The following is a 9,198-nucleotide window of genomic DNA, read 5'->3' on the forward strand; positions in this document are numbered from 1 at the left end:
GACCCCCAGGGAATCACAGGGACTCACTGTTTTTTCAGGCACACGGAGTTGGCAAGATTTCAAAGGCAGTTGCTGATGTGCATGGGGTTTGCAAAGCCTGGCCCTGGAATGGTCGCCAAATATGATCTCTGGATCAATGCAGGAAGCATATGGAAGCGGAGAAAGCATCGCTAGCTGTCTGCATCCCCCAGCTGAGAACAGTACTTTTGGTTGCTTTAAGTGGGACCTTTCGAGTTAATTATGAAAAGAGCTGTCACATGTTGCTCTTTCTTCTTGCAGTAAGTCAGTGGAACTATTTTAGGACAATAAGAGTAGCTGGTTTCTTTTGTTCCATTCAAACTTGCTCTGCGTATTTGCTGGCTCTGCTAGTACTTTGTCAAAATCTGAAATCGAATTGCCACATTTCTGCTCTATATTGAACTTACATTTTTGGAAGGCAAGGCTGCATTATTAATTAATATCAATTGCATGCTTCATTGTAGTTGGTTAAAGCATATTAAATTCCGGAAGCCACCGCAATACTTTGCAACTATGGGTGGGTGTAACTCGCTTAATTTCGTGTAGCATAATCACGGGTAATTACCTAAGAATTCCCCGATATTCCGCTTGAATTATGCAAGATTAGCAAATTTCTGTTTAGTGCTCTTTCTTAAAATGGATGCAAGGTTACATTTTGCACTAAGAAATAGCGCTAAATGCAACAGAACATGAAAATGAGCGCAGACAATCACTTGCTAAATGTGCTCCTATGGTTGGATTTTCCCCCAATTTACAGGCCATATTTAGCTTTTTTTCTTAGCAAAAAATTCATCCTTGACTCCAAAATGGACGCTAGGGATGATTTTGCGCAAATAAACAGCACTAAATGCAGCAGAACACGAATAGCGAACACTATCAGCCACCCGCTCTCGCTACATGTGCTCTCGTAGTAGGATTTTCTCTCTAAGTTACTCTTAATTACGCAAGGAGGAGTAATTGCCTAATTATTGGTAATTCTGATTCAAAGGAAAATGCAGAATTTCCAAAGTTACTCCAGCAGCATCGTAATTCTGCCCAGAACTATGTGCAATGATTTTGAAAATGAATTCATTACAGCCTGTGTGCAAAATGTGTACATTTATTTTTTGGCTAATCCTAACATTCAAACCCGACAACTGGCGCACATAAAAATTACAAAAACTTAATGTGTAATAGAATCAAACAAGTCATGTCATTTTACTAAAGAAGCAACGTTTAGAGTAATGAATTTATGTGGGCTACAAGATTCATTTTGTCAAAGAATGGATTATGTTTTTCAGAGGGGAAGCATGGTTGGCACTGGTACACTCTAAGGCAGTAGCGAGTGCCATGTACAGAGGGTGGTGTGGGTAGGAGGACGTGAAAAAACAAAAAATAAAATAAAAACAAAATACTGAACTGAAGGCAGGACGCAACGTCCTCCTCCACCGGTCGTCTCTCTTCCAGTGGGACCAGGCAACCGCACTAACCAATCCTAGCACTGCTCTCACAGCATGAGAGCAGCCCCAGGATTGGTTGGAGCGACCTCACTCAGCGCTCCTCAGAGCACTGGAGGCCTGCACTTTCTCTAACCTAGCTGTCCAAGACAACTACGCTAGAGAACTTTAAAATGTGCATGTCTGGCTGGCCATCGCAAGACGGCCGTCCAAAGGAACATGCACATTTTAAAGTGCACAGCTCCCTTCTGCAGCCACTTGCCAGCACTTTCCTATGCTGTCACTCAGTTCAGGGCGGGTCAGTTTCTGAAAAAAAATGGTAATAAATAACCGTTATTTCCATTTTATTGTTCACATCTGGCCTGTGGGTGACTCTCCTCCGCTTGTATGGAGGAGCCACCCCTATCCTAAGGCGTGTTTGGGGTGGAGCATAATCAGCAAGGAGGGTGGATGGTGATGTTAGCAAAATTTCATTTTTGCACAGGGCACAAGTCCTATAAAAAGAAGTGGGGGGACTGACAAAGTTAGACACTATGCAAGTGACATCATGACACGTGCCATCACAGCACATGACATCACGAACTAGCGCTATAAAAGAGATAAAATTGTGTTATTTAAATAATTTGTGTAATTGCTGGGACAGACCAACCCGTCTGAGTCTTACAGTGTCTGCACTTATATGCAGGGACAGAACAAAGGCAAAATCATGCATTTCTTAAGTAACTGTGAAGAGCTAGCAAGCGGTGTGCCTTTGTGTCCCTCTGTGGCATTTACATTTGTGTGAGGTTCCAGGCCACCTCAGTCATGATATTCAAACAACCTGAACTTTGGCCTGGCTGGAGCTCAAAAAAACAAAACACCCCTCGCTGCCTGAAAGTTGCTCCTGGAAATGGAAAGCAGGCAACGTGCAGGAGCTGCTGAACGTGTCCCAGCCCGGTGTCTTACCCAGGACAAGTTCAGCATATTTCTGTGGGGCCAACTTCTTGGCAGGGGGGACGGCATCCACCCTGTGAAAAGAGTGGGTGGTGGACGCCGTGTACCTGCGTGTACCCCCGACTGGTGCCCTGCTTGTGCACAATACATGTGACAGTCGTGAGGTATCAATTTCAAACAAAATTACGTGAGGAGTATTTGTATATCTGTGATGAGCCTGTGTGTGTGTCTATGTCTGTGTGTTCACAAGTGATCTCTGTGTGTGCAATTAGTCTGTGCAGAGATGCCTATCACTGACATAATGGTGGCTGTGGCACATTGATGGGCACCCCTGGCATATAGTGATCATCCTTGTCTTCTGATGGACAGCTCTAAGTTCTTGGTGGCTGTTCCTGCCATGAGATGATTACAGAGGTAAGTAAACAAATAAATAAATAAAACGAATTTCATTGTGCGCGCTGCATTGCCAAATGCAACGAAATTCGTTTTATTTATTTATTTGTTTACTTACCTCCGTCTGGCCGTATTCCGTAGTTTACTACCCCCCACACTGCTCCTCCCCCGCCCGCCCGCCCCACCGCCCCACAGCACTCCCTCCACGAGCCGCTACTGAGTGGACCTATTGTTCTTCGCCACCATGATAGACGCAGTACCATCCATTAAACATTACATTAATCCCCAAGTGCTGTTGAATTTTGGGGAAGAGCAGCATGACTTGATATTAAGTCGGCCCAGAACTGTGAGAACTTTTGAGCCCTACAAAAACATTTACATTTGACTCAGCCATTCTCTGATGTTGCCGCAGGGCCTCAGCAATGCACATTTCTTTCACCTTTTTCGGTGAGGTAAGAGCTAGTCAGCAGAGCGAAGGATCAGAGGGAAGCAGTCTCTCAGCAGCTCTGCTATCACCTTATCGACAGCTCATGAACACACCACTGAAAACACAGCGCCAAAAAAAACGCCCTCGCTCTGATCAGGCCGGCTAGTTTTGAATTCCTCAGTTTTTTCCGCCATGCTGTTCCACCTTCTTCTTTCATCAGCGCTGGCCCTGAACTGAAAGAAATTCTTGACATCATAACAAAACTGGGGGCAAAAGGGGAGAGGAAAATACCAAAAGAAGCTTGTCTTGCAGCCTGTGTGTGTTTTTTACAAAGCTGTCAGGCCAGTTGTCAAAAGAACAGAGGTAGGCATATCTTCAAGAGGTTACTGGTGATGCCTAGTCATCGCTTGGACTAATTAAAGGCTAGCACAAGCCACCGTGGGCGTGAAGGCTTCCAAATACTAAACAATTACAATGTTTAGAGCCGAGCACGGTCAAGTAAAAGTTCCCTGTCAATTAAGGATCTTTGAGTGAGTGGAACGTCGAAATCCTTCTGTTTAAGCAGTGGTAAATCATTAGTTTTCATACATAGTAATCCTTAAGCCTACACTTCTTCCAACCCTTAACATTTTTTGCTATAAGTCCTTACCAAGCAAATACTTATTCAAGGTTTCGACAAGTGGTAGCAGAACTGAAAGGCCTAACTACGCAGTGTGAACTGGTGCAGTGAAATTTTGCGACTTCGTTAATGCAAATGTAATTTTTGCATCTGCCATTTGGTTTAAATGTGATCTCCGGGGAGGTGCTAATTTAAAATTTTGGAACAAAACTGCTCTACAGCACTTTGGACTATTTAAACGGGTCTCTTGAAAGCAAACTACAAACACGGACTGTTGTTGCAATAGAGCGGCCATGAAAAGTAACGGAGGGAAAAAACCATGCTTAGTATATTTGTATCTTGATGCTAAATAGGACATTAGTGCAAATTACTTTGCGCCACTCCCAGTAGAGGCTCGCACACGTAAGAGCGGCGGGCGGGTGGTGGGTGGAGGCAGTCGACAGACAACTGGATAAGCAATATTAAATAAATAAATAAATAATTAAAACCACTTGCCTTGTGCTTGCTGCATCACCGACTAGGCGATGCATCGAGCACAAGTAAAGTGGTTTTATTTATTTAGTATTACTTATCCGATCAACTTTCGACTTCCACCACCCTGCCCCGCACCGCCCACCGCAGCACACCGCTCTCACCTGTGTGAGCCGCTACTGACCACTTTGGTTTTAAATATGGTTTCCAGGACTTAAGTTGGAGGTAGAACTTGTCGTGTAGTTGTTAAGTGCATTTTTACAGCCTATATATGTGCATCTGAATACAAAACATGAAGTTACACAGATCAAATAAGTACTGTGCAGTTGCGCAAATTGTAAGACTGGTTGATAAAAAAAACATACATTAGAGCACTACTGCTGACTTATTCTGTTCAGGAGCCTAAAAAGAGGACCATATATGCTGCACTGAGAAGCAGGCTTAAAACCTGTTTGTAGGAAAGTGCCCTTTTCGACATGGTCACCTCCACTTTTTGCCTGGTATTTGATGTGCTTTCGACTAGAAGTGCACTGGATTCCTGCTAACCAGGCCCCCAGTGTCAGATCTCTTTCCCAATACCGTACAATTGTTTTCCCCAATTGGCAATACTGTTAGTCCCCTCAGAAAATCCCTAGTAAATGGTACACCTGGTACCTATGGCCTGAGGTACTAAAGAGGGTCCCTAAGGGCAGCAGCCCAATTGTGCCACCCTAAGGGCCCCCTCACTGACCTCATGCAAACTGCCACTACAGGCTGCATGTCTTGGTGCAAACAAAAGTGAAAACATGACATGTCACAAAGCCTGTGTGCCATACATAACAACACTGCTTGCAGTATAGATAAGTCACCACTTCAGCAGTAAGGCAGAGTGCACTATGCAACATGTGAGGGCACCACAGCACAAGCAGGCCAGGTATGCCTCTGAGCTGGTCAGTTCAATTGCTGCCAGTACAAATGAACAGGGAAACCTTTTTACAAGCATGTGCTGGATACTGGTAGAAAGTAGAAACGAGTTCTCCAGCTACATTTTGACTTCACTTAAAAAAGGAAATTTTGGTATCAAACATCTCGTATTAATAAACCCACACTGATGGCAGTGTCAGATCGAGTAATACATGCACACAGAGGGCACCTTAGAGGGTCCATCTGAAAACTTACCAACCTCTGGTGTGCTGACTGATCAGCTGAGGCAAGTTTTTGACCCGAAGGGAGAGGGCTGATTCTCTTCGGGGTCATAAACCAAACCTACTTGAACAGGGGGTGCTTAGCATCCCCACCCACAGGATGACCTGTGAATTAGCATTCCAAGGCCGGGGGGATTCAAAGAGGCCCACCGCTTTTGGTATTCAAATTCAGCTTCTCTCACAGGTGAGAAAAACAACCCCCTTAGTCCAGAGTCCTGTGACAAATATATGATGTTACAACAAATGCAATTACAATGCATGATTTTACAACGCAGTCTTTACATCGCAACTACCATTACAATGCATGATTTTACAACGCATTTTTTAAACTATCATTACAACACATTCCATTACAATGCATATAATTACAACTCATAATACTTTTAGGGCAACAGTAGGGTAAGTGTTGGATAGTGTAGGGGTCAAAATTACTAAGTGTTGGATAGTGAAGGGGTAAAAATTACTATTCCAACTGCAGTGAGTGCAACAGTAGGGAAAGTGTTGGATAGTGTAGTGGTAAAAATTACTTTTCCCATATACCCCAAGACCCATACCCACCCTAATACTAAACAAATCTCCATTACTTACCTTATAATGCATTGTAATGGCATACGTTGTAATGGTATGCGTTGAAATGGCAGGCGTTGTAGTGGCATTCATTGTGTTGGCATGCGATGTAAAGGCAGTTGCATTGTAACAGTTGCATTGTAAAGCTGGGTCATTGTAATGACTGTGTTGTAATGGATGCTTTCCCCTGTGACACTTGGAAAGGTGGGAAAATTAGCTGGGGAAGACAGGAGTATCCACCCTCAGATGAGTATCACCCCTGAACTAGGCTATCTGAAGTGGATGCACCTTTTCAGAAGTGACCAAATTGGCGATGGCAAATTGAGGATCTTTGGAACAGCGTTATGCCAACTTCCCCTGGAAGTGGTCATATAGGGGAGAGCATGACCCCAGGGGTAAGTAGACCATTGGCTACAACCCTACACTTCATTAACACCCTCAAATTCAGTATTTAGGGAAGCCCTGGCACCAGGAAATCAGAACCTGCTGACCAACAGAAGAAGGGCAGAAGAGCAGCAACAGTAAGAACTGCAGAAGAAGCAACTGACTTGGCACCACCTCTGCCGGCCTGATTGCCTATTCTTGACAATTGCACCAAAGTTGGCACGCCCTGCAAGCTTCTGATACTCCAAAGCTGGGGAAGCCTTCCAGCACTTCTCCAAAGACACAGGAACTCCAGTGGAACAGTGAAACTGTTTCTCTGCATCTTGCAGGTACCAAAGACTGAGCTCTGAGGCTCCAAGACAGCAAAAATCATCCCTGCACCCGAGCTGCCTAGCCTGAGCTGAAGTGGGCCAACAGTCCCAACGTGGTCCTGAAATCCTGACAGCCTACAAAGAACGACACTGAAGTGCCGTGAAAGAAGAAGACTGAGGAAGAGCACCTGGCTTGGGCACCAGCCCTGATGGTCTGTCGGCGGTTCCCCATCAAAACTGTCCCAAAGATGTCTCATCCTGCAACTGTTGTGCTTCCAAAGTCTGGGCGAATTGCCTGCCTTCAATAAAGAAAAACAATGATCCTAGACCTTGGTTTAAGCAAATATGAATCAATATTACATTAATCTTTCAACAAATCTGAGCGTGTAAAACAATCAGCTCTGGGCAATCAAATCCCAATCACAATTTAGGAATGTGAAACAACCAAAGAGATTTAAGAAACTCATTTTATCTTCCATCATTTAGAGCAGCTGTAAACAAATGTGCTGTATTAAAAACATGATTTAAAAAGGAACAGAAATGTGGTTGCTCCAGAGGAATGTGCAATGAGTGCTCAGGTGAAGGTGCACAGGAAAAAAGGAAAAGGGATTTTTTTCAATAGTTCAATAGTTGGATTGATAGTAAAATCTCAGTCTTAGTTAGCCTACCCACACTATGTCACTTTACATACAATTACTGTTTACAAGTTTTCAATTGTTGTTTATTAGCACGATGGAACAGGGGGCTAGTGGTCCAGGCTCAAGTTGTGTGGGCGTCGACGTTTCGACCCGACTTGTGGCATAGAGGGTTATTTGGGTTCTCAGCCTGCGGGTCTTCTTCGGGATAGGGGCGGGCAACCAAGGTAGGTGTCCAAGCACATGTACATGCACTCTATCACTCATCTTAGTATTCATGCATTCATCCATCATGGCAGCCACGTTTAGAACCAATGGATTGCCATCTTGGAATGAGAAATAATGAAACTATGGACAATACCATTCCATGACGGTGGCCTGGTCTATAAGCTGTAGAAACATGGGATGCAGCACATAGCAGCTGAAATGAACACCAAGCACGTAGCATGTTAGCACTCTCTGGGAAGCTGTAATATGCTCTAACAATGGAAGTAAATAGATGAGAATGAAAGAAGTGAAAGAAACAAATGGAAACTGAAGCACTGGGCTGCCAGTCCTGGCACTGGTTCATGCACACTATTTTCAGGAGGATGTGCATGTTATCAGAAAAATGGTATGACTCATGGGCCAATAAAGCCAATTTCTTAAGTGGCAAACCCATTTCCCCATTCTGAAAGTTATCATGGATGCAAGTGGAGTGCTTCAGCCATTGGCTTTATTGCCCTGTGAGTGACAGCATTTTTTTGATCTGATTTCTTTGCTTTGAGATTCCATTAAACAAAATACATGCTCATCAGCTGTGCACATGGTGCAATAACAATCCACTATTTAACACATGCTTTGCACAATAAGTAAGTCAGCCCTACTCACTATATTATAAACTTTCATAATACACAGATCAAACCTATAAAATCTGACGTGTCTTAATGATCTAATAAGGCTTACAGCCTTTATCACCGACCTGACACCATGAACAACAGAGGTCTCCTGAAGTGCGCTTATGCTAGCAACCATCATGCGTACAGTTATAAAATTACAAATATGTACAAAGTTACCATTGGAAACAATGTACAAACCTTTACAGTTGGAGCAAAGATTTTACATTGCCCATCCTAGTAACGGTGGACATTATGTTTTTTTCCCTGTTCTTTGTTTCAGGGATTCTGCTCAGGAAAAGAACTATGCTTGGGACCATAGAACATAGCATGTAGGGACTGGACCACAAAACTACATTATTATCTATGAGCCGGAGTCCAACTAGCTATAGGGTCTCACTTGCCTTCCTAGCCATACCAGAGAAACAAGTGAGGTGGCACCCCAAAACACATCACTCTCGACCCTCTCAGGGATCATGCTAAAAGGACAAACCCTTTCGCTTTTCCCACTCGTACTCATCTACAATAATATAAACAAGAGACACAAAGGAAGTTTAGACTCTTTATTTAAATAATCGTGCTCTAAAATGCAGTATTTGTGCAACTATTTCAAAACAAATGTATATCAAAAATACCATTAGGATGGCTAATGACCCATATACTATAAAAGCCTGATCATGTTATAAGACAGATTTAGTCAACCTCCTCTTTTCTTCTACTAAGGCTAAATGATTATATAACAAACATCTCTGGGATTAGTTGTGGACCCCGTACCTTAGCATACACAGATACACGTTTTACATCTCAACTGATGTAGCAGCCTCATCTCAGGACCCTCGCTCAGTGTGTTTTCTCTGACTCTGGTACTCAGTCATATGATAAAATGTGTGCTCACAAACAACAGCTGCGTTCCCGTTTTATGTCTAGGTGCTAGTGTCTGACCAG

General features: G+C 43.5%; 1 long non-coding RNA gene across 1 annotated transcript in view; it reads right to left on the bottom strand.

The window, feature by feature from the left end:
* The window catches only part of LOC144753498 (uncharacterized), a 261,760-nt gene extending 261,629 nt beyond the window's left edge, over positions 1-131 (bottom strand). The window contains exon 1 of the long non-coding RNA XR_013594389.1: positions 28-131. This is a non-coding gene — a long non-coding RNA (uncharacterized LOC144753498). The remainder of the gene's footprint in view (positions 1-27) is intronic.
* Between the last annotated feature and the right edge of the window lie 9,067 nt (positions 132-9,198).

This window comes from Lissotriton helveticus, chromosome 5_1, assembly GCF_964261635.1.
Source record: "Lissotriton helveticus chromosome 5_1, aLisHel1.1, whole genome shotgun sequence".
NCBI classification, from domain to species: domain Eukaryota; kingdom Metazoa; phylum Chordata; class Amphibia; order Caudata; family Salamandridae; genus Lissotriton; species Lissotriton helveticus.